General features: G+C 43.3%; 1 long non-coding RNA gene across 1 annotated transcript; it reads left to right on the forward strand.

The window, feature by feature from the left end:
- Positions 1–24,735, forward strand: LOC121970526. Its single transcript, XR_006108946.1, has 3 exons — positions 1–176; positions 24,008–24,115; positions 24,216–24,735. It is a non-coding gene; the product is annotated as an uncharacterized LOC121970526 (long non-coding RNA).
- The last annotated feature ends 276 nt before the right edge of the window (positions 24,736–25,011 follow it).

Raw genomic sequence — 25,011 nt, forward strand, 5'->3', positions numbered from 1 at the left:
CTCCCTCGCTACATCTTCCTCGCCGACTCAGCTTTCTGCCGACTGCTTTCTCGCCGACTTTCTCACCTTCTCACCGACTTTCTCCCCGACTCTTCTTCTTGTATCTCGACGGCGTCGTGTATCTGACCAACCCTGCTGCTCGTATCTCGCCGACTCTGCTGCTGCTCTCTCAAAAGGTAACCCCTAATTTCTTCTTCTTCTTCTTCTTGCAGTGTGAGTTGCCACGCCGCACGCCCTTGATTTTGTCGACGACCACTGCCGCAGGCGCGTGCGCGTGGAAACCACGTTGATGCCCGAGAGACTAAATCACAGAAATTTGTGAGATTGCTGTTGTTTAGGGAAAAGAGGCAGATGACTTATGTTCCTGTTCCTGTTACCTTTGCAAAGAGAAGAAATCATGTTACTTTCATAGAATCCAGAATAACATCTCCACCTTTTGTATGCCTACAATGATTTATGTTCACCAATGATTTACAAATTTCCTCTTTTAAAGCTTCTATATCTTTCTTAAGAAAATCAATTTCCAGATTTCTGTCTTTGCAAAGATAGCTCACTTTCTATGAACTTATTTCTTAGTAGCTCTATCTCAACTAGCAATATTTCCTTTTCTCCATTCTGTTCCAAGCCAAAAAGATTTCTCTGCTTGGAAGGTTGACACTTCAGATTGAGTTACTACACTTCTCTTATGAAGTCTTTTTGCAATGCTTCCTTAGATAACTTATGGTTGTCTAATTCTTTGCTCTCTATATTTTAGTTCCAAGCTCAACCTTTCTACATCTCTTGACCTGATACCTATTTGACCTACTAGCTGCTTGAGTTTCACTTGGTATTTCCCCTGTAATAACACTATATCTTTATTAGATTTCTCCAAAATTCTTCCCATGTTGCCTTTTTGTGATTGTAACTTGGCATTTTCTTTAATTGCTTGCGTGACTATCTTCTTAGTAGTTTGAAATGTAGATGACGTATGTGTAGAAAGATTCCTGAGTTCCTCTCGAAGCCACTCGACACTCTTAGAAATGGTCCATTTAGTATTTCTCAATGTCTCTTTGCTACCTTGGCTCGTTTCTCTTATTCAACTTTAGCTAATGTGATAGTTGGTAGATCTAATTCAATCACTCCAGTTTGTTTCTAAAGTTCTTTCTCCAATAACTCAACCTGTAACTCAAGATTATTGATAATGGATAAATGGGTAGAACACTCATATTGCATCCTGAGTTGTTAATTTAATGTTTTTTGATATTTACTATTTTATTAATAAAATTATTCATTGTGAATATTATTCTAGCAATGCATATCAAGTTCTAATATTCAATGATCCTGTCCGAACCAGTATCAATGGACGCTGGGGATGTGGCGCTCCCTGCTGTATCCTCGAGTGCTCCGGCGAACCTGCAACAAAACCGAGCTGGGGGGGTGTCCCGGCGACGACCCTCCGACGCTCAAGTTAGGCGAAGGAATGAGAAAGTGGCTTAGAAAATGGAGACTTGTGTACCTCCGGTTGAAGAAATGGAGACCTTATATAGACCTCTCGAAGGAGCCTGGACACACCAATCGAAGCGATCACCTGCTTTCGACCATGCCTAGGTGTGAGCCTGTCAGGAGGGCATCCATAAGACCATACTGCTATTGTATCAACCTTTCCGTGACGTGATGGTGGGGCCTTTAATAGTGCCATCTTGCGTACAGTCTAATCATCATGCCTTTGCTGACATATCATATCCCGAGCCGAGCGAATAGGCCGCTCGGCTAACCACTGTTCCCTCGCCACGATTCCAGCCGAGCGGACACCTCCGCTCGGCCATTCTGTCCTCGGCCGAGCGGACACCTCCGCTCGGCCACTTGGCTCCGGTTCTTCTGCTTTGGCGTCGGAAACCCAAACCTTTGGCTGGGTAATCTCTGGCTCCGCTCGGACGGGACTCCATCTGTGGGTCCCCCATTCTTACCGCCGGATCACTTGCCTAGTGAGTCCGACTGACTGGACTGTGTGTCCGAGTGGGCGGTCGTCGCCTTATCGCTGCTGCTGATATCCCTTGAGCCGTTCGGCCCTCATGCCAAATTTATCCGCTTGGCTCTTCGCTTTGTATGCCTTGGCGCCCAACGTGGATGTTTGCTTGTCTAAATCCTCTTGAAAATCGCGCAAGTCTTTTTCATTAAGCCGAAGCATGCGCGGTATGGGCGCATTAATTGCGCTTGGTGACAGAGCGCCACGTGGCTTGTCTCTAGTGGCGGTGACGCTCCGTACGATGGGACGCCATTTGTTTTGAAATGAACGGTTAGATGATGACCTCGTCTCTTGTGCCCTTCATCCGACGGACGAGGCTGAGCGGTCTCGTTTGTATAAAGCCCTCGTTCTGGCCTTTACGTCGCACTCTCTGTTTCATCGCGTGTCCTCTGCCGAAGCTGCCTGCTGCTAGCTTACTCCGGCGACTCCCCGTGCTTGCTTTCCGGTGGTTTTCGAGTTCCTGGGCTTCTTTCCTTTGATCTTCCCTCAGTAAGCCTCTTCTCTTCTCTCGTCCCCTTGTTTCTGAGTATTGCTGGGCTTCCTTCCCTTACTTCTGCACCCGCTACCGAGGTTCACGGTCCGTGGTATATGAGTATGGAGAGTAGGTTAGATGAGGAGCACGCCCGGCGCGTTGTTAGGACCTACGGGATCCCGCACGACCATGAAATAGTTGTAGCCGGCCCGACCGACCGGCCCAATAACCTGCCGATCGGTACTATTTATTTTTTTCTGGACCAATTCCAGGGCGGCCTCAGATTTCCTACTCATCCATTTATTTTGGAAGTTTGTAATTATTTCCGCATCTCGCTCGGCCAACTTGTGCCGAATTCCTTTAGACTGCTGAGGTTCTCTTTAGGCTGCACAGTATCCCACTTGACCCCAAAATATTCCACTACTTCTTCTACCCCAAACAATCCGAGTTGGGTACTTTTATTTTCCAGTAGAATAGGCTTCAAATTTTTGAGAACATGAGCCTCCAACAAGCCTTTGGAGGAGTTTTCTTCTATATCGACTTCGAGCGGCCGATTCAGGACTAAATGGCGGACCAGTGCCGACCCAGTGAGCTCGGCAAAGCAATCCGGCTACCTTCATGCGGCAAATTGCTTGTCCGGTCAGTGATACAAAATCGACGATTGCTTCTCAAGGGGTGTTGTACATTTTGGATTATCTCCCGTTCGGGCCAATCCCCTACCGCATGGGTAAGGACTCTTTACTCCCTTCGCCTTTATTGTCTAAGCGATTTTAATTTCTTCCATTCATTGAAGTCATGTGGCTCCAAGGCTCGATCATCAAATTGAAGGTGGAAAGTGAGGTGCTACGAAAAGAACTACATGGTCTTATCCCCTGGCGGATGGGGAGAGGGGGGGCCAAGCAAGTCACCCAACCCGCTTCCACGGAGGTTGAGGCGGATCCTGTTTCCTCTGCTCCAGCCGAGCTGGGAGTCCCCCAGGCTGGGGATTCGCCACTGGAAGTTCGGCGGAAACGTCGAAGAGAGTCCAGCCTTCCGCCGACCCCAGAGGGCGAACCGCAGGCGCCGATCGAGATCGCTTCTCCAGATCGCACGCCTTCGCAGATCAGGACCCCCGTGTTGGATCGAGACGCGCTAGAGGGGGGGGGGGTGAATAGCGCTCGCGGCTATTTCGTTCGATTATCGGAATCGTAAAACGTTCGTAGAGTAATTAAAGCAGCGGAATAAAGGAAACAAACACAAGAACACAGTGGTTTACTTCGTTCGGAGCCTAGGTCGACTCCTACTCGAAGGCCCGCGATCCTTGATCGCTTTCCGTGGGCAACAACTATAATTTCGTATGAATATTACAGATTAATTACAAAAATGTAACTGCAATTAGAATTATACCGACAACAGTAGTAGAAAGGGAATCTGAGCTTCGGGTCGTCGGAATGTTGCAACAGCACTTCGGAAGCAGCACTTGAGCAGAACACAGCAGAATGGAAGCTTGGAAGTTGTTGTTCTGGTGCTACTGCTCGAGACCTCTTATAAAGGGTGTTCAAGGCGCCTTAGCTGCTCATCAGGCGCCTTGAGCAGTCGAATCACCGCGTGGATCGGCACGGACTGGTCGAACTCTATCGGTTGGCGCCTTGACCTATCAGGCGCCTTGACCTCGGTCAGCGCCTTGAACTCCATTCAGGCGCCTCCAGTCTGCTGCGCTTTTGCACCCGAGGCGCCTCAAGCTCCATGGGCGCCTGGACACTGTTCATCCGAGTTCTTCTTTGTGTTTTTGGTACCTGCAAGTATGTTAATCCAAAAATACCTGCAACACAAAGTTAACACAAAATAATAGTATGAATATGAAATTATGGCGGTCTCCGGACTGTCCGGGTCTGAGTTCAGATTTCCGACCCTCTGTTCCTCTACGGGGAAGCGTCCTCACCTACTCCACTCGGAGATTTACTGTTGCCGACGATCCTCCGGATCATTGGACTTTTGCTCGGACTCGATGCTCCGGACTTTCTGTGAACATCCGCTTCCGGCCGATTCGGACTTTCACACAGTTCGCGACACGGGACTTTCCACCTAGGGTTACCACCCCCTAGGACTTTTGCCTGAAGCCATCGACCTGCCAAGGCTTTCCGCATAGGGTTACCACCCCCTATGACCTAGGGTTACCACCCCCTAGGGTTTTACCTTGCCTAACCGCAGTTAGGGCTTTCCTGAAACACTCAGCAAACGCTGTCAGAAAACAAAGCACCTTAACTTTGAATCCTTTGCCATTATCAAAACTTAGGTTCGATCGTCGGATGCTTCCCGCACCAACAATCTCCCCCTTTTTGATTATGGCAATACGTAATTCAAAGTTAAGAGAAAAAAAATAACATATGCATAAAGTTAACCAAGCTTAAGTAAATAAACTTCAAATGCAATAACAGTTAAGCTGGAAACTTTTAACTTGGTAATATTAGACTCCCCCTTAATAAAAGCCCTCCTTTTATTAAATATTTTGAATTTTCTTTTAACGTTAATTTACCTACTCTCCCCCTTTGCCATATATCAAAAATAAACCAGTTTGAAAAGTAGATTTGTATTTTTTCTGAAGGAATATTTTCAAAGAGGGATAACAATGAATTTTCTTCTTAGATTGCCAAATTTGAAAATACTTAGCTATATATTTAGCTTCGAAATGATTTGTATTGAGAAAATATTTTGCCAAATAGCTAAGTTTAGAGTACAATCTAACTGAGTCTAGTTAAAATAGTCTTTAAAATTAACTGAGTTTGAAAATATGAGTATTTGAATTTTCAATAAAGGAATTTGCTTAGAAGTTGTAAGATATGAGGTCACTTGAAAACTTTAAAACGTTATGAAAGGTTGACTAGTTTTGAAAATATTTGAATACTTACTTACATGGGCAAGTTTTAAAAAAACTGTAATTAAGTTTTGAATATGCATTTTGAAGAAACTTTGATATTAAAAAACTTTGATATTAAAGGGAGTAGTAGTAGTTTGTTTTCTAGTCCAAGCATGAGTCAAATTAAATTACTGAGTTTAATTTGATTTAGTATCAGAGCCTTGAAATAATCAGGTAAAGTAATTTGATTAGAACCTTAAAGTACAATCATGCTTAAAAAAATTGAAACACACTTTTCCCAATTGTCTAACCTTTAGCTACTTGCTGATTGCCTAGAGGGCAGTAGCTTTCACATGGTTAGTCAAGTTGAGTTAATTTGATCCAGGTAGACTTGACTAGAGCTGGAGAACTTAACTTGATTAATGTTTATTGCATATTTAACGCCCAGACTCATATTGATGCACAGATATAAGCATTCTTGAGTCCAGGCAATACCCTATGCATCTCACGCCTTCTAAGTTTTTCAAGACACAAGCAAGGTATACCTAGGTGATTGTGAGATGCTCTGGCTTTAATCTAGGGGTACATGATATCTAGGGGAAAACCTAGGCGTAATCCGAATTTTTTGAAAATTCTAAGAAATTGGGATTTTGAAATAAGTATTTTCCTAGAAATTTTAAAAGCAAAAAACATTGTCTATTCTACCCAACACATTCCTATTTGTCTTCTAAGTGAGCTGAACTCAAGTTCAGGTAAGGGTTTTGTGAAGATGTCAGCTAGATTTGATTTTGACTCAACATAGTTGAGTATAATATCACCCTTAGCTACATGATCCCTTACAAAATGGTGCTTCACTTCTATATGTTTAGTTCTTGAGTGATGAATTGAGTTTTTTGTTAAATTTATGGAACTTATATTATCAATTGAGATTTTTGTGTTATGATAGTTCAGTTGATAGTCTTTAAGAGTGTGCATCATCCAAAGCAATTGAGATGTGCATTCACCTAAGGCTATATATTCAGCTTCAGTGGTAGATAGAGCAACACAATGTTGCTTTCTACTTGACCAACTTACTAGGCATTGTCCTAGAAATTGACAACTACCACTTGTGCTTTTTCTATCTAACTTGCATCCGGCGTAATCTGAGTCAGAATAGCCAAGGAGGTCAAAGGTGCAAGTTCTAGGGTACCAGAGTCCTATATTTAGAGTACCTTTAATGTACCTAAGTATTCTTTTAACATAGGTTAAATGTGACTCTTTTGCACTAGATTGGTATCTTGCGCACATACCAACTGCAAATAATATGTCGGGTCGGCTTGCAGTTAGGTAAAGCAGGCTTCCTATGGCACTTCTATAGTACTTTTGATCTACTGGTTTTCCTTCAGGGTCAGAGTCTATGTTAATGTTGGTTGCCATTGGTGTATTTATTATTTTTGAATTTTTCATGCAGAATTTTTTAATTAATTCCTTTGCATATTTAGTTTGATAAATATATATTCCATCTTTAGTTTGTTTTATTTGTAAGCCTAAGAAAAAATTAAGTTCACCAACCATACTCATTTCGAATTCATTTTCCATTAATTTTGTAAATTCTTTTAAAAATTTAGAGTTATTTGATCCAAAAATTATATCATCAACATAGATTTGAGCTATGAAGATGTCTTTGTCTACAGTTTTTACAAATAGAGTTGGATCTATTTGACCTTGGTTGAAACCTTTGGATATTAAGTGATTTGACAATCGTTCATACCATGCCCTAGGGGCTTGTTTAAGTCCGTACAAGGCCTTTTTTAACCTAAATACATGATTAGGATATCCTAAGTCCTCAAATCCTGGAGGTTGGCTTACATATACTTCCTCCTTAATAAATCCATTTAAGAATGTTGACTTGACATCCATTTGGTATAGTTTAAATCCTTTGTTTGCTGCATAGGCTAACAACATTCTAATGGATTCGAGTCTAGCTACTGGGGCATAGGTTTCATCATAGTCCAAACCTTCAACTTGGCTGAATCCTTTAGCTACAAGCCTAGCCTTATTTCTAATTATTTCGCCTTGATCATCTAGCTTGTTTCTAAATACCCATTTTGTATCGATTATTGACTTATTTGAGGGTTTAGATACAAGTTCCCAGACTTGATTTCTCTCAAATTGGGCTAACTCTTCCTGCATAGCTATGATCCAGTCCGGGTCAGGTAGTGCTTCTTCTATTGTTTTTGGTTCGATTTTAGAAATTAGGGCAATCTGACTGTGGATTCTATAGGAGGATCTAGTTCTTACTCCTAGATTTGGATCACCCAAAATTTGATCGGATGGGTGAGAGGTGCTGACCCTAGTTGGTCCTGTAAGTGGGTCAGGGGCTGGTTCCTCTGGTATATTAAGATTTGGTTGAATTTCATCATCTTCTATATTTCTTGGGTCAACTTCAACATTCTCATTTATATTTGGTAGATTATATTCTTCATCAAATATTAAATTAGTTGTTTCTTCAACTTTTAGGGTGTTTTGATTGTAGACTCTATAGGCTCATTGTTTGAGAGTATCCTAAAAATATTCCTTTGTTAGATTTGGGTGTGAATTTTCTTAAATAATCTTTAGTATTTAAAATGTGAACTTTACATCCAAATACTTTTAAATAATTTAAGTTAGGAATTTTATGATAATATAGTTCATAAGGGGTTTTCTTGTGAAATTTGTTGATCAAGATTTGATTTTGAATATGATTTGCAGTATTTATTGCTTCTGCTCAAAATTATATTCATTTAACATGGTTCTTGCGGCTTCTTGTAGAGTTCTATTTTTACGTTCCACCAGACCATTTTGTTGGGGGGTTCTAGGACATGAAAATTCATGTTGATATCCATTTATTTTACAAAATTGGGTAAATTTATGATTTTCAAATTCCCCTCCGTGATCACTTCTTATTCTTTTAATTTTAGTATCTTTTTCATTTTCTATTAATTTACAAAAGTTACTAAATATTTTATAGGTTTCATCTTTAGTTTTTAGGAATTTTACCCATGAAAATCTAGAGTAGTCATCGATTATTACTAAGCAATACTGATTTTTGCTTAGTGACTTAGCTCTATGTGAATCAAATAGGTCAAGGTGAAGGAGCTCAAGTAAGGAGCTGGTTCTTTCAAGATTTGTTGATTTGTGTGTTGACTTAGTTTGTTTTCCCTGTTGACACGTATTACAGATAGAATTTTCAATAAATTTTAGTTTTGGTAAACCTTTAACCAAACCATTATGACTCATTTTTGAAATGAGTCTAGTGTGAGTGTGACACAATCTTCTGTGCCACAAATCAGTTTCCTCTTCTTGTGTTAGAAAACACTTTTTTGAGGATGTCGGTAGATTAATTGAATACATATTATTTATCCTAAGTCCCTTAAGTAAGATTTCAGGATTTTCAATGTTTTTAACTAAACACCTGGTTTTGTCAAAAGTTACTAAGTATCTGCTATCACACAATTGACTTATACTTAATAAATTAAACTTGAAATTTTCAACTAACAGGACTTTTCGAATAATAAAATCGGAGTTGAGTTCAATATTACCTCTTCCGGTTATCTTAAGTTGACCTTCGTTACCGAATGCAACTGATCCTAAGTTCTTGTACGTTAGTTTAGTAAACTTCAATTTATCTCCAGTCATGTGTCTGGAGCAGCCACTATCCAGCATCCATTGATCCAATTCCTACATAGTAAGTGGTTGAATTGTTTTAATGGATTTCATGATAGTTAAATTGAAGTAAACTTGTTAGAGGTAAATTTTTGAAAGAGTTTTGAATAATTTTGAAATTTAGTTTAATTTCGAGATTTAGTTTTAAAATAATTTTGAAATTTAAGTTTTTAAAATAATTTTGAAATTTAAGTTTTGAAATTTAAGTTTAAAATAATTTTGAATTTTAAGTTTTTGAAATAATTTTTAAAATAATTTTGAAAAAAATAATTTTGAAATTTAAGTTTTTTAAAATAATTTCGAGATTTAGTTTTAAAATAATTTTGAAATTTAAGTTTTTCAAAATAATTTCAAAATTTAAGTTTAAAATAATTTTAAGTTTTTAAAATAATTTTTTAAAATAATTTTGAAAAAATAATTTTGAAATTTAAGTTTTTAAAATAATTTTAAGTTTAAAATAATTTTGAAATTTAAGTTTAAAATAATTTTGAAATTTAAGTTTTTAAAATAATTTTAAAATTTAAGTTTTTTAAAATAATTTTGAAATTTAAGTTTTTAAAATAATTTTAAAATTTAAGTTTTTTAAAATAATTTTGAAATTTAAGGTTTTTAAAATAATTTTGAAATTTAAGTTTAAAATAATTTTGAAATTTAAGTTTTTAAAATAATTTTGAAATTTAAGGTTTTTAAAATAATTTTGAAATTTAAGTTTAAAATAATTTTGAAATTTAAGTTTTTTAAAATAATTTTGAAATTTAAGTTTAAAATAATTTTGAAATTTAAGTTTAAAATAATTTTGAAATTTAAGTTTTTTAAAATAATTTTGAAATTTAAGTTTTTAAAATAATTTTGAAATTTAAGTTTAAAATAATTTTGAAATTTAAGTTTAAAATAATTTTGAATTTTAAGTTTAAAATAATTTTGAATTTTAATTTTAAATTTCTTAATCATCTCACCCGACCTAGATTTTCAATCAGGGAATCCTATAATAGTTGTGAGATGAATTATAATTCAATTTTAAGGTTTGGGTTAACTTTGTGTTAGATTCAGGTTTAGCTTTGGGTTCAATAAGTAAGCATTCTTTGGATAAACTTCTGGGCTATGGTGAGTCACAAGGAACTCATTAAAGTAACCATGCCTTCGAGGTTTTCCAAATAGTCCTACCCATTGAGCTTAGTACTAAACCTTGATCTAACTAGTTAGGATCCATTTAAGGGTAGCTTCGGTCAGTTCCACTTGGCCAAATACACCAGGTCGAAGCCATATCTTCCTAGACATGCGATGCCTAAGCTTCCCTAACGTACTATCATCCAAAAACTTCACCAGTACTGTGGTTCAAGTTAACCTTAGTCCGTTTTAATCTAACCTTAATTACCCTGCCGGGTGATCTACTCTTGTTTTACCCATTTCGGATAGATTAGGTTCAGCTACCCTGCCGGGTAATTTAGTTGGGGGTGCCAGCGAGTCTGGATCCTCCATATTGAGTTTTAATTTCAAATTTTGAATTTAATTTTAATTTGAATTTAATTTTAATTTCGAATTTTGAATTTAATTTGAATTTAATTTGAATTTTAATTTTAATTTTGAATTTAATTTTAATTTTGAATTTAATTTTAATCTTAATTTGAATTTGAATTTGAATTTTAATTTTGAATTTAATTTTAATTTTAATTTTGAATTTAATTTTAATTTTAATTTGAATTTAATTTTAATTTCGAATTTTGAATTTTTAAATTTTTAGGATTGTTTTTCTTCTTGCTTCCCCTGGATCATGGCCTCGATATGGTCTATCGAGGTAATATATTTGATCCTTCGGAACCCAGTATTGGCCAAGTCCAACTTGATTGACCAAGTTAGACTTGGAGACCCATGCTTGGACTGATTTAACACTTTGTTTGTTTATTAATGATAAATAAGATCTATATTTACTTTTGTATCCCAGCCCAGTTCTGTTGTAGACGGCTCTTTGTGTCCCAAGAATCAAGTCCAAATTCTTGGAGCCCAAAGTAAATCGTTCTAAGGTATTTTCTAAATTTTTAACCTGATTTGTTAGACTTGAATTTTCTTTCTCAAGTTTTTGAACTTGAGTTGGTAATTCAGTCTGACTCTGGTCAGGTAAAGGTTTGGTGTTAGCCACTTCTTTAAGGACACTTACTTCCTTTAGAAGTGACTTAACTTTCAGGTTTGACTTAGCTAATTTGCGCAATAAATAGCTAACTAAAGTATTCAACCGGGAGATACTTACAGGAGTTGGGTCCTCTGAAGCGGATACGGATCCGTGGCTTTGCTCGGACTCGGCCTCGGACTCGCTCTCGCATCCGTATTCGACGACTTGGTCCGGGCCATTAATGCAAGTAGACTCGTTTGTTCGAGCTCGTCGTCGTCCTCCGATGAAGATTCGTCCCATGTTGCCTTAAAGACCTTTTTCCTTCTTTGCTTTTGACCTCCTTGAGTTAGGGCAGTTGGTCTTGATGTGCCCTTTTGGTTACACCCGTAACCAAACTTCATCTTTGTATTTTGTGGGCCTTCTTTTGATTTTTTGCCTTCTTTAGATCTCTTTTGTCGAATCCTTTCGTCTTGTAGAGCTTCTTCACGAGGTTTACCATCTCGGTTGTAATGTCACCTTCTTCATCGTCAGAATCTGGTTCACCCGATCTGGTTCGATTCTCCGTCGTGGTCTTGGTTCCCGGGTTGTACCTGCAACCAACGCAATACCTTTCTCGGTAGGCTGTATATTAGTCTGCTCATGAAGTTCAAATTCATTAAAAAGTTCATCTAGTTTTAAAGAAGATAAATCCTTGGAAACTTTGTAGGCATCTACCATTGATGCCCACAATGTATTCCTTGGAAACGAGTTTAGGACATACCTTATCACGTCCCGATTTTCTATCTTTTGGCCAATTCCGTGAAGAGAGTTAAGGATATCTTGTATTCTCGCGTGAAGAGAGCTCGCTGTTTCGCCTTCCTGCATTTTTAGATTATATAATTTATTAAGCAAAAGATCTCTTTTGCTTACCTTGGTGTCGTCAGTGCCTTCATGGAGTTCGATGAGCTTTTCCCAGAGCTCATTTGCAGAGGAGAACGGGCCGACCCTGTTGAGCTCTTCCTTGGTAAGGCCGCACTGGAGGGTGCAGGTAGCTTTGGCGTCGGCTTCCACCTTTTTGATTAGAGAGGCATCCCACTTCTCGCAGGGAGTCGGTTTGCCGTCGTCATCGGATGGTAGCTGAAGTCCCGTCTTTATGATCATCCACGTTTCGAATTGTATCTTTAGATACGTTTCCATTCTTCCCTTCCAGTAGCCAAAATCTTCTCCGGAGAATAGCGGGGGACGTACAGTGCTGAAGCCCTCTTGTTGGGCCATTTATAATATGCAACAACAGAAGATAACAGAATATGTTCCAAGACTAAGTCTTGGATTAGTAGTGCTGGAATAAAGAATAATAAAAACGAACTCGAGTGGTGTTGCACCTACTTCGAGCAAAAGTCGATTCGAGGGAAACAAAAATTAGAATATAGCTATAAGGCTAAATTCTAATTCGACTCCGAAAACGAAAAAAAACTGCGAAAAAATTTGTTTTGAAAGGTGGTTGCACCAATTCAAAACGACCCCGCTCTGATACCAATTGTTGGATCGAGACGCGCTAGAGGGGGGGTGAATAGCGCTCGCGGCTATTTCGTTCGATTATCGGAATCGTAAAACGTTCGTAGAGTAATTAAAGCAGCGGAATAAAGGAAACAAACATAAGAACACAGTGGTTTACTTCGTTCGGAGCCTAGGTCGACTCCTACTCGAAGGCCCGCGATCCTTGATCGCTTTCCGTAGGCAACAACTATAATTTCTTATGAATATTACAGATTAATTACAAAAATGTAACTGCAATTAGAATTATACCGACAACAGTAGTAGAAAGGGAATCTGAGCTTCGGGTCGTCGGAATGTTGCAACAGCACTTCGGAAGCAGCACTTGAGCAGAACACAGCAGAATGGAAGCTTGGAAGTTGTTGTTCTGGTGCTACTGCTCGAGACCTCTTATAAAGGGTGTTCAAGGCGCCTTAACTGTTCATCAAGGAGCCTTGAACGAGCCGAGTCACCCGCGTGGATCAGCACGGACCTGGTCGAACTCTATCTGGTTCAAGGCGCCTTCAGCCTATCCAAGGCGCCTTGACCTCCGGTCAGCGCCTTGAACTCCATTCAGCGCCTCAACGATCTTCTGTTGGCCTTTTCTGGCTACGAGGCGCCTCAAGCTCCATGGGGGCGCCTCCTGTTCATCCGAGTTCTTCTTTGTGTTTTGGTACCTGCAAGTATGTTAATCCAAAATACCTGCAACACAAAGTTAACACAAAATAATAGTATGAATATGAAATTATGGCGGATCTCGGGATGTCAAGTCGACGGTTCTGCGGAAACCCTAGGTCGACCCGACGCCTCTGTTCCTCTACGGGGCACGCGTCCTCACCTACTCCACTCGGAGATTTACATTGCCGATCGATCCTCCGGATCATTGGACTTTTGCTCGGACTTTCGATGCTCCGGACTTCTGTTGAACATCCGCCCGATTCGGACTTTCACAGTTCGCGACACGGGACTTTCCACCTAGGGTTACCACCCCTAGGACTTTGCCCGCCATCGACCTGCCAAGGCTTTCCGCATAGGGTTACCACCCCCTATGACCTAGGGTTACCACCCCCTAGGGTTTTACCTTGCCTAACCGCAGTTAGGGCTTTCCTGAAACACTCAGCAAACGCTGTCAGAAAACAAAGCACCTTAACTTTGAATCCTTTGCCATTATCAAAACTTAGGTTCGATCGTCGGATGCTTCCCGCACCAACACCCCGTGGCCTCGCCCACCACACAGCCCTCTGGCTCTCCTCCACGGACTCGTCGTTGCTTACGACGGTTGGGCGAAACTTCAACCATAGGGGAGTCCTCGGGCCAGGCGACTGCGGCTGAGGAAGTGCCGGCCGGCCACCCGACCATCAAGACTACCCTTCGATTCCCGTAGGAGGAATATTTATTGTCTGCCGATCGGCCATCAAGCCCCGTTTATGAAATAACCTTAACGGGTCCGCTCGCCAAACTTTTCGAGGACGCCCAGATTCGGGTGGCCCTCATGACGCCCAAGCAGCTCGGCGATAACCACATGCAGCAGCCACTCGGTAGGTTCATTTTCTTCACGTGCCATGCTACTGTTTGGTTTCTGATTTTATTATTTCCCTTACGAGATTGGGCGAGCAAATCGCCACTAGCCATCGGTGGGAGTGGAGGATCTTATGGAAAAGCTCCAAGTCTCGGGGTCCATCGGTAGAGCGGGAGAAGCCGAGCAGAAGAAGGCCGCCGACCTGGCTACAGAGGTGGCTCGACTTGAAGGCTTGGTGAAGAAACGCAACGAAGACGTGAAGCGCGCCAGTAGCCGGAAGAAGCGGGCGATCGCTGATCTGGACAAGATGAAAGTTGAAGTCCGAGCCCTAGATCAGCGATCTAAGGAGCTGGAAGCCCAACTAACTACCGAACGGGATGGGCGCTCATCTGAACGCACTAAAGCGGAGGTGGACCAGAAAGTTCTTCAAGATTCACTAATTGCCTCCCGGGCGGCGCTCAGAAAGTACAAGGAAGGGGAGCCGAGTCGTCTGGCTGCTGCACGTCAAGATTACCTCCGCTCGGAGAGGTTCGGCACGAAATTTGGCGGCAGCGTCTCTTCAACCTTTGCCGAGGCCGTTAAGGTCACTATGGCCTACTTGAAGAAGGGTGGCCACCTTCCTGCGGGAATGCACATTCCCGCTTCCGATCTGGCGGCCATGATAGACGACATTCCGGACGGTTTCTTCAACTTCGAAGACCCCGAGTGAAGAGTGTTCCTCGTCTCTATCTTGTTTTTGCATTTCTTACGCCCAGCGCAACTTTTTGTACTTGCCGTCCGGCATGCTTTCCCTTTAATGCAATTATGTCTTTGCTTGCGTCTTCCTGATCCTTATCCATAATATTCTTCTGTTTGCTTAACGTTTATGCTTAGAGTTAATCATGCTCTAAGTGTTCTCCGTCACGCGGCCGATCAGCTTAACCCATAAAACAAAGTCCGAGCGGGATGGCCTACTCGCTCTGCACGTATCTAGTCAGTGTGAAGTCGACAAACGCCAAGTATCGAAGGACCAACGCCCGAGCGGGCCTAAATGTTTTAATACTTGTGGTTTCCGCGGTTTCTTATTCTCTGATATTCGTTCGTCCGCCCGGGGTATTTATAGTCGCCGGACCGACTCTCGATTTTTAACGATGGTGCTCGTCGGTTTTCCGCTCGGTTTTTATAGACGCCGGCTCGTTTCTTGATCTTTAACGACGGAGCTCGTCGGCGCGGATATTTATAGCCGGTCGGCGCGGCTCTCGATCTTTAACGACGGAGCTCGTCGGCGCGAATATTTATAACTGGTCGGTGTGGCTCTCGATCTTTAACGACGAAGCTCGTCGGCGCGGATATTTATAGCCGGTCGGCGCGGCTCTCGATCTTTAACGACGGAGCTCGTCGGCGCGGATATTTATAGCCGGTCGGCGCGGCTCTCGATCTTTAACGACGGAGCTCGTCGGTCTTCCGCTCGGATTTATAGGCCGGCTCGCTCTCGATTTTTAACGTCGGAGCTCGGCGGCGTGGATATTATAGCCGGTCGGCGCGGCTCTCAATCTTTGACGGAGCTCGTCGGTAGCGGATATTTATAGCCGGTCGGTAGCTCTCGATCTTTAACGACGGGCTCGTCGGCGCGGATATTTATAGCCGGTCGGTAGCGGCTCTCGATCTTTAACGACGGAGCTCGTCGGTCTTCCGCTTCGAGGGTTTTAGACGCCGGCTCGTCTCGATTTTTAACGTCGGGCTCGGCGGCGCGGATATTTATAGCGGTCGGAGCGGCTCTCAATCTTTAACGACGGGGCTCGTCGGCGCGGATATTTATAGCCGGTCGGCGCGGCTCTCGATCTTTAACGACGGAGCTCGTCGGCGCGGATATTTATAGCCGGTCGGCGCGGCTCTCGATCTTTAACGACGGAGCTCGTCGGTCTTCCGCTCGGGGATTTATAGATGCCGGCTCGTCTCTCGATTTTTAACGTTGGAGCTTGTCGGCGCGGATATTTATAGCCGGTCGGCACGGCTCTCGATCTTTAACGACGGAGCTCGTCGGCGCGGATATTTATAGCTGGTCGGCGCGGCTCTCGATCTTTAACGACGGAGCTCGTCGGCGCGGATATTTATAGCCGGTCGGCGCGACTCTCGATCTTTAACGACGGAGCTCGTCGGCGCGGATATTTATAGCCGGTCGGCGCGACTCTCGATCTTTAACGACGGAGCTCGTTGGCGCGGATATTTATAGCCGGTCGGTGCGGCTCTCGATATTTAACGACGGAGCTCGTCGGCGCGGATATTTATAGCCGGTCGGCGCGGCTCTCGATCTTTAACGACGGAGCTCGTCGGGCTTTTAAGCCTAATTTGGACAACGTTTTCCTGGCCGAACGGCACAGGGTCTTTGGAATTGAGCCTTTGGCTCGTACAATATACCTCCGGCTGAGCAGCTCGGGGCCTTCGTCGTCGAGTGTTTGGCTCCGATAATTTACCTCCGGCCGAGCGGCACGGGGCCTTCGGACTTAAGCATTTTGCTCGAATAATTTACCTCCGGCCGAACGGCTCGGGGCCTTCGATCCTCGAGACTTTGGCTCGGCTAATATACCTCCGTCCGAACGGTACGGGGCCTTCGGTTTTTTATGCCAATGCAAGTATATCGCACGCCCGGCCGAACGGCTTGGGCCTTCGTCCTTGAGCATTTTACTCGAATAATTTACCTCCGGCCGAACGGCTCGGGGCCTTCGATACTCGAGCCTTTGGCTCGGATAATTTACCACCGGCCGAACGGCACGGGGCCTTCGGATAACCAACCGTTCGGCTATGAACACAGAATGCCTTGGGAATAATTTGTTTCCTGCGATAAAAGGAGTACAGCTATTTTGAATTTACACAAAATAGAGCAAAAGCGCACCTATCACCCAGCTCTATATAGCTAAAGGTGATTTGCACTCCATGGCCGATCCAGTATCCGACCTTCCGCATCCTTGAGGTAATAAGCGCCCGAATGGAGCTTCTCGACCACTTGAAGGGTCCCGAGGAGCTTCCAACTTGACATCTCAGGCCGACTTGACTTTCTTCCGGACTAGGTCGCCTACTTGAAAGGCTCTGGGGATCACGCGCCGGTTGTAGTTACATTTCATCGTTGACGCCATCACCGGACGGACGCTTTAGCTCTTTCCTCTTGACCAAGTCTAGCTCCATGCTCCTCGTTCGGCGTTATCTTCATCATAATTTTGTACCGACGGACTCCACCCCAACTTCAATCGGGATGATTGCCGCCTCCATATACCAAGTGAAATGGAGTGCGCCCGTTCCCTCCTTTGTCGCAGAGCCCATAGGGAGCTCGTCTGCCCAATTGCCTCCTTCATGGTCGAGCCGAGCCCGTAAAATTCGAGAATCTCTCGGTTGGTTACCTCGGCTGACCGTTACTCTGGGGTATGCCATCGATGTGAAGTCTTGCTCGATGCCATAACTTTCGCACCACTTCCCGATTCCGGTGAATTGGCGTCCGTTGTCGGAGACGAGTCATCTCGGGATGCCAAAGCGGCAGATGATATTTTGCCATATGAACTTTTAACCATCTTCGGATATTTTTGCAAGTGGCTCAGCTTCTACCCATTTTGAGAAGACCGCCACCAATAAGAACTTCCACTGCCCGGTAGCCATGGGGAAGGGTCCCGATGTCCATCCCCATTGGTGAGCAGGCGGGCCACTGATTGATCTTTCATCTCATCTGCGGTCGGTGGGACATCTGTGATACTTCGACGGGATAGACAATTTACAACGGTCCGGGCAGCATCCTTTTGAAGTGTTGGCCAAAATACCCGGCTAGCAAAATTTTCCTGGTTAACGATTGTCCGCTGGATGTCCACCGCACGAACCTTGGTGCACTTCTCGAAGGATGTACTCGGCATCTTCGCAGTGACGCATTTTAGGAGCGGACGGGAGAAGACCTTCTTGTAGAGTTGATCTCCTACGAGGGTGAACCGACTAGCCCTTCTCTTTAGTAAATGAGCTTCTTCCCGGTCGGAGGGGGAAGCTCCCGAGCGCAAAAACTCCACAATAATTGTCCTCCATCGCTCGGGTATGTGATGCCCTCCTCCGATCGACATGTGCTACTAAAGATACTTGCTCGATCGGCTTCGAGAGCCGACCGGGATAACGCACTTGCCCGCTTGATTCTCCGCCCAGGGGATCTTCTGAATAATCACCTCCCTAAAGTTGAGCTTAAGTTTTTCAATAGCCTCCACGTAGAGCTTGAGCCTTGTACTATTTATCTCGAAAATCCCTGAGATTTGCTGAGCAGCCAACTGGGAATCTGAATAGAGGATGACCCGGACGGCTCCAACGTGCCGAGCGGCATGCAATCCAGCAATAAGGGCTTCATATTCTGCTTCATTGTTGGTCGCTCGGTAATCTAGCCGGACGGAGAGCTGCATCCGCTCTCCTTGTGGGGACAGCAAAACTATGCCAATTCCGCTCCCGTGTCTAGTGGGCGATCCATCCACGAACACTTTCCACACAGCTTCGGGTTTCGGGTCCTGCACCTCTATCACGAAATCGGCTAAGGCTTGTGCTTTGATAGCCGAACGGGGTTGATATTGGATATCAAATTCGCTTAGCTCGGTTGTCCATTTGATGAGCCGTCCGGAAGCTTCTGGATTTAAAAGCACTCGTCCCAACGGGCTATTGGTCTTGACGATAATCGTGTGCGCCAGGAAATAAGGACGAAGTCTCCGAGCGGCCAGGATCAGAGCAAAGGCCAACTTCTCGAGTCCGGTGTAGCGGGTTTCAACATCTTTCAAGATATGACTAAGGAAATATACAGGTTGCTCCTCACCTCCCGACCGGACTAACGCTGATCCCACAGCCTGCTCGGTTGAGGATAAATAAATGTGCAACGGTTCGCCGACAGCTGGCTTGGCCAGCACAGGTAGGGAATTTAAGTACGTCTTCAGTTCTTCAGGCCCGATCGCGGTCTTCATTCCATTGGAACTTTGTAGCTTTGCGGAGGATTTTGAAGAACGGAAGGCTCCGGTCGGCAGTCTTGGAGATGAAGCGTGATAGCGCTGTAATCCGACCGGTCAGCCTCTGTACTTCCCTCATGTTTCTGGGCGGTGGCATGTCCTGAAGAGCCTTCACCTTGCTAGGATTAGCTTCAATACCCCGTTCGGTCACAATATAGCCCAAGAAACGTCCTCCTTTGGCGCCGAACAAACACTTATGAGGATTTAGCTTGACCCCATATTTTCTGAGTGTACGGAAGGTTTCTTCCATATCTTTGCATAAAGTGGCCGCTCGGAAGGATTTGATGAGGATGTCATCTACATAGACCTCCAGGTTGTGTCCGATTTGCTCGCGGAAGACCCTATTCATCAATCTTTGATATGTTGCTCCGGCATTCTTCAGTCCGAACGGCATCACCGTATAGCAATACGTGACGCCATTCATGAGGTCGGTAACATTCGATTACGATTTATTAGCGTAGATGAAGGACCGAGAGAGCCGCATGAAGGAGAATCGGATTAAGCAGGAGGGTAGAACCTTGGCCGATGTGCTGATCCTCGATCCACCATCCTTGTTGTGTTGCGGCTTGGAGCGAGCACCACATTTGCCGATCCCACCCCGAATGATGGCTTCGTCTAAGAGCTTATCCTCCCGTGTGATAATATTCTGCTCGGCGCTGAAATCTCTTCTCCTTTGTTTTACTTGCCGGCGTCCGGCGGACGTGAAACTTATGTTGGGCTATGCTAGGGGAGACACGGGCAGCTCATGCGTCGACCAAGCGAAGACGTCATGATTCATCTGGAGGCATTTGACCACTTCTTCTTTCAGTTCGTCCTCCAGGTCGGCGGCAATAAAGGTTGTAGCCTCCGATATGCTCGGATGGATCTGAACCTCCTCCTTTTCATCATAAATTAAAGCAGGAGGTTTCTCGGTTATGGCGTGTACCTCGATCCGTGGAGCCTTTCGCGCGGCGCTGGATTCGGCTCGGACCATTTCCACATAGCATTTCCGAGCGGCTAACTGATCTCCTCGTACTTCACCGATTTTGTCCTCGACCGGGAATTTGATCTTCTGATAGAACGTCGACACAACAGCTCGGAATTCGCTTAACGCCGGTCGCCCCAGTATCACGTTGTAGGATGAAGGGGAGTCGACCACCACAAAGTTTGTTGTCCTCGTTCTCCGGAGCGGTTCTTCCCCTAAGGAGATAGCCAGTCTTACCTGTCCGACCGGAAGAACCTCATTGCCCGTAAACCCGTAGAGGGGGGTTGTCATGGGCAGCAGCTCGGCTTGATCGATTTGTAGTTGATCAAAGGTCTTTCTGAAGATGATGTTGACCGAGCTGCCAGTGTCAATGAAGATACGGTGGATGGTGTAGTTGGCTATCACTGCTTTGATGATGAGGGCATCATCATGCAGCACTTCAACTCCCTCAAGATCCTTGGGCCCGAAACTGATCTCGGGTCCGCTCGCCTTTTCTTGGCTGCAACCCACCTCATGGATTCTGAGCTGCCGGGCGCTTGCCTTTCTCGCCCTGTGTGAATCTCCTCCGGTCGGCCCACCCGCAATAATATTGATTTCTCCCCGGGAGGTGTTGTTTCTGTTCGCCTCCTCCCGAGCGGACTGCCTAGGTCGCTCATTGGACCTTCGAGAGCGATCTTCATGCCTTGGAGGGAAACACTGTTCGGGAGATCTTCTATATGTTCGCCGACCGGACTCTTGATGCATCGGCGGTCGGGTGAAAGCGATCGGCGAGGCCACCCGTCGTCTGGGATGGGTGATCGGCGAGCCCGGCGATCGCGGGTGTTGTGGGAGTCGATATTATGGAAAGAGCAAAACATTGGGGTCCATACCTTTTTCTTTTCTTTGGCCGCTCGGCCGCTACCTCTTGGACCACCGGGACTTCGCATGATGTGCGGGATGCCTCAACTCTTGGTCCTCTTGGTGGTGATGGGCAGTGGGCTGCTTCCGTTCGGCATGGGCCGGACGTTCGGCATGAGTTTCCTTCCGTCGGGCAGCCTCCGCCTCTTCACATTTATATACTCATTCGCCGGTGTAGCATGTGGTCGTAGTCTCTGGGCGGTTTGCGAATGACGTGCGGAAGAAGTCCCCTTCCGCGAGGCCTTGCGTGAAGGCGTTTACCATTGTCTCCGAGGTGGCTGTGGGGATGTCCATCGCTACCTGATTAAATCGTTGTATATACGCCCGGAGAGATTCTCTTGGTTCTTGTTTGATGGTGAACAGTGGCGCTTGTCCTTTGATAACGTCATGCTTTCATAGTGATGAAGAAATGCCTTTGGAACTCAGGAAACTAGTGATAAATGTCCGTGACCTCGAAACCACCTATGTGCGATTAGATAGGTGGTGAGAAATACACGGCACTTACGCCATCGAATCTTGATGCAAGGTGGCGTCTTGTCGAACTTCCCAGTGATCGTCGGGATCGATCGTCCCATTATAGCTCGATCGGTGGTGTATAGTATTTTAAGCGGATCCGATGTATGGCTTCGAGGCTGTCGGTGAACACCGCTCGGGTGGTGCGTTCGCTGGGAGCTTGCCCTTCCTATGATCCCGACAGGAGGCTCGTCGGATGAAGATCCTTGCTCCCGTGAGCGCGCGATTTCTGGGGAGTACGGAAGAGTGCCTGAGGAACCCTCCTGTTGAAACATATTCCAGGCGGCCTGCTGAAGCCGAGGTTGTTTGCTGTTGCGCTCGCTCAGCCTGTGCTTTCTCCTTTTGCTGCGCCACTGCCTTGGCTGCCCTCGCCTCGACTATAGCGTCAAACTCTTCTTGTGAGAGTGCCACGGTATGTAGTCTTCCAGCCTCGTCCATTGCCTCTGCTCGGATGCAGGTGCGTTCCCACAGACGGCGCCAAATTGATCCTGTCCGAACCAGTATCAATGGACGCTGGGGATGTGGCGCTCCCTGCTGTATCCTCTAGTGCTCCGGCGAACCTGCAACAAAACCGAGCTGGGGGGGGGAGTGTCCCGGCGACGGCCCTCCGACGCTCAAGTTAGGCGAAGGAATGAGAAAGTGGCTTAGAAAATGGAGACTTGTGTACCTCCGGTTGAAGAAATGGAGGCCTTATATAGACCTCTCGAAGGAGCCTGGGCACACCAATCGAAGCGATCACCTGTTTTCGACCATGCCTAGGTGTGGGCCTGTCAGGAGGGCATCCATAAGACCATACTGCTACTGTATCAACCTTTCCGTGACGTGATGGTGGGGCCTTTAATAGTGACATCTTGCGTACAGTCTAATCATCATGCCTTTGCTGACATATCATATCCCGAGCCGAGCGAATAGGCCGCTCGGCTAACCACTGTTCCCTCGCCATGATTCCGGCCGAGCGGACACCTCCGCTCGGCCATTCTGTCCTCGGCCGAGCGGACACCTCCGCTTGGCCACTTGGCTCCGGTTCTTCTACTTTGGCGTCGGAAACCCAAACCTTTGGCTGGGTAATCTCTGGCTCCGCTCGGACGGGACTCCATCTATGGGTCCCCCATTCTTACCGCCGGATCATTCAACATTCAAATGTTTATTGTTCTTTTAGTATTTTATATTTGGAGATATATATGGAACCTTTAAATTTACATATTATTATTGATTGTAAACATATTGAAGGTGTTGAATTAATACAAGTAGTCTTTTAATAAAAGTAAATGATTAGATAACAATAAGATTATAGTTTTAGAATTGAATGTTATAAAGTTCTTTTATTTTATTTATGAAAAATATCTGTATATTTTCTAAAAATGTTGAAAATGTCTACAAATCGTAATTGGATGTGGCGTCAAGAAGATGATAATGGTTTTCATTGGTGTACTACTGTTCTATTATGTTGATTTTGATCTTCATTGGTATACTGTCATTTATTGCTTCTATTAGTGTACTGTTGTTCTATTGGTGTTACTGCTATTAGTTTGTGTTAGTATTGGTGTTTGCTGCATAGTATTTATTGCTAGTGTTTACTTATAGTATTTTGCATAGTATAATCCGTACTGCATAGTGCTGATCACTGTAGAAATTTGTTGTCCACTGCTGTTGCCTTTGTTGAATTCTGCAGAAATGTTGTTTACTGCAAATAAAAAATATTTGTAGAAATTTATCACGTTTGCTATTGTTTACTGAATTTTACCATTGTTTTTGTTCTTCGTTGGTGTACTTTTATTCTATTGTGTTGATTTTGATCTTCGTTGGTGTGCTGTCATTTACTGTCATTTATTACTTCTATTGGTGTACTGTTGTTCTATAGATGTTACTGCTATTAGTATTGATGTACTGCTATTGGTCTTACTGTTGTTTGTGTTATTGCTACTAGTGTTTACTGAATTTTACTGCTAGTGATTACTGCACACTGTCTAATGCTATATTGTATGGACAACAACGCATGCTAGAAATATTCAATTTTTATTGATGTTTAATGGTCTCCTAAATGAACATGATCTGACAGAAGTACATCAACTGCAAATTAATGATTCATTCAAAACCCTATTAGTGGAAAGTTGATGAATTCTTTCTTTTACATCGTTATTTTTTTATGTTATGTATAAAGCATAGTAGTCTACACAACCTTTTTCTAGCATCTATCTTACTACTTTTTACAGTTTATTATTATATGTATGTTGTAGTGCATCTATCATCACAAGATCAAATGAGAGATCACAAGATCAAATGTGATATTGCATGTAAAACTAAAATGATAATGAAGGATGAGTCTATTACCAAACATATCGGGGGTTCAATTTTTTTTGCAGCATACCGCGAGAGGATGATATGTCTCTTTTTTATATGTTTATTTCAATAATTTATACATCTCATTTATTAAATTTAATATTTAGATTTAAATTAAATGTATCTCATATGATTTGGTATATATTGACATATGTTATATATGATTGTAGAAAAAAAAATTAGGACGAGAAGTGGATCAATTTGAAGTTTTTGAACGAATGCATAAAAAGAAGCAAGGTACTGGAGAGTTTATGGATAACAAATCGGCCCGAGTTAATGTAAGTTAACATAGTTAATCATTTATTAATATCATATTGACATCTCATTTGTTTGTTTTTATATTTCTTAAACTAATAAAAGTTATTATAATATGGACAGGAACAATATAGACAACGACAAAATGTTGATGATGACTCTACTAATCCTTCATTCAATCTCCAATCATGGTGTGATGTGGTGGGTGGCCAATATAAGGGAAGAGTGTATGGATTTGGACGCAATCAACACTTTAGAAGATCATATACAATGGAAGCTCCAACGAAATAAACTCCAATGAAAAAAACAAAGAACTATCACAAGAAATTAAAGGCATGCGTGCTACTAGCAAGAGAATGGAGAAAGAAATTATTGAAAGCAAAAACAAATTGAAACTCATTATCACATAAAATCGGCAAAGGGAAGAAAAACTTATCAAGGAAGGTAGACAAAGGGAAGAAAAACTTATGGAGGAAGGTAGACAAAGAGAAGAAAATCTCAAGGGGATGGTTCGTAAGATGATTCAAGAGGTTGGATATACCAATCATTTATATCCAGGAGGATCTGATCCCCGTGAGCGTCTTAATAAACGAAATAAAGATTAGATTTAGTTAGATAATATGAATATTTGGATGATGTGATATTTTTGGATTAAAAATTAATTGCTTCAAATATTTTTAATTTATTTGAAATGTGTGATTGTTTTTGCTAAAATAATATATAGATGAGAAAAATAAAAATATAATATAAAAAATTATTGATAAATTTAAATATGAATTTTGTAAACAGATTTATGAACAAATTAAAATTATTTTTGACATGCTATTTGAAACAGATTAATAACATATTTAAAACAAAATGAGAGACAAAATTTATATACGAATTTCTAAACATGATTATAAACAGATTAAAATTATAT

Source organism: Zingiber officinale, chromosome 4A, assembly GCF_018446385.1.
Source record: "Zingiber officinale cultivar Zhangliang chromosome 4A, Zo_v1.1, whole genome shotgun sequence".
NCBI classification, from domain to species: Eukaryota; Viridiplantae; Streptophyta; class Magnoliopsida; order Zingiberales; family Zingiberaceae; genus Zingiber; species Zingiber officinale.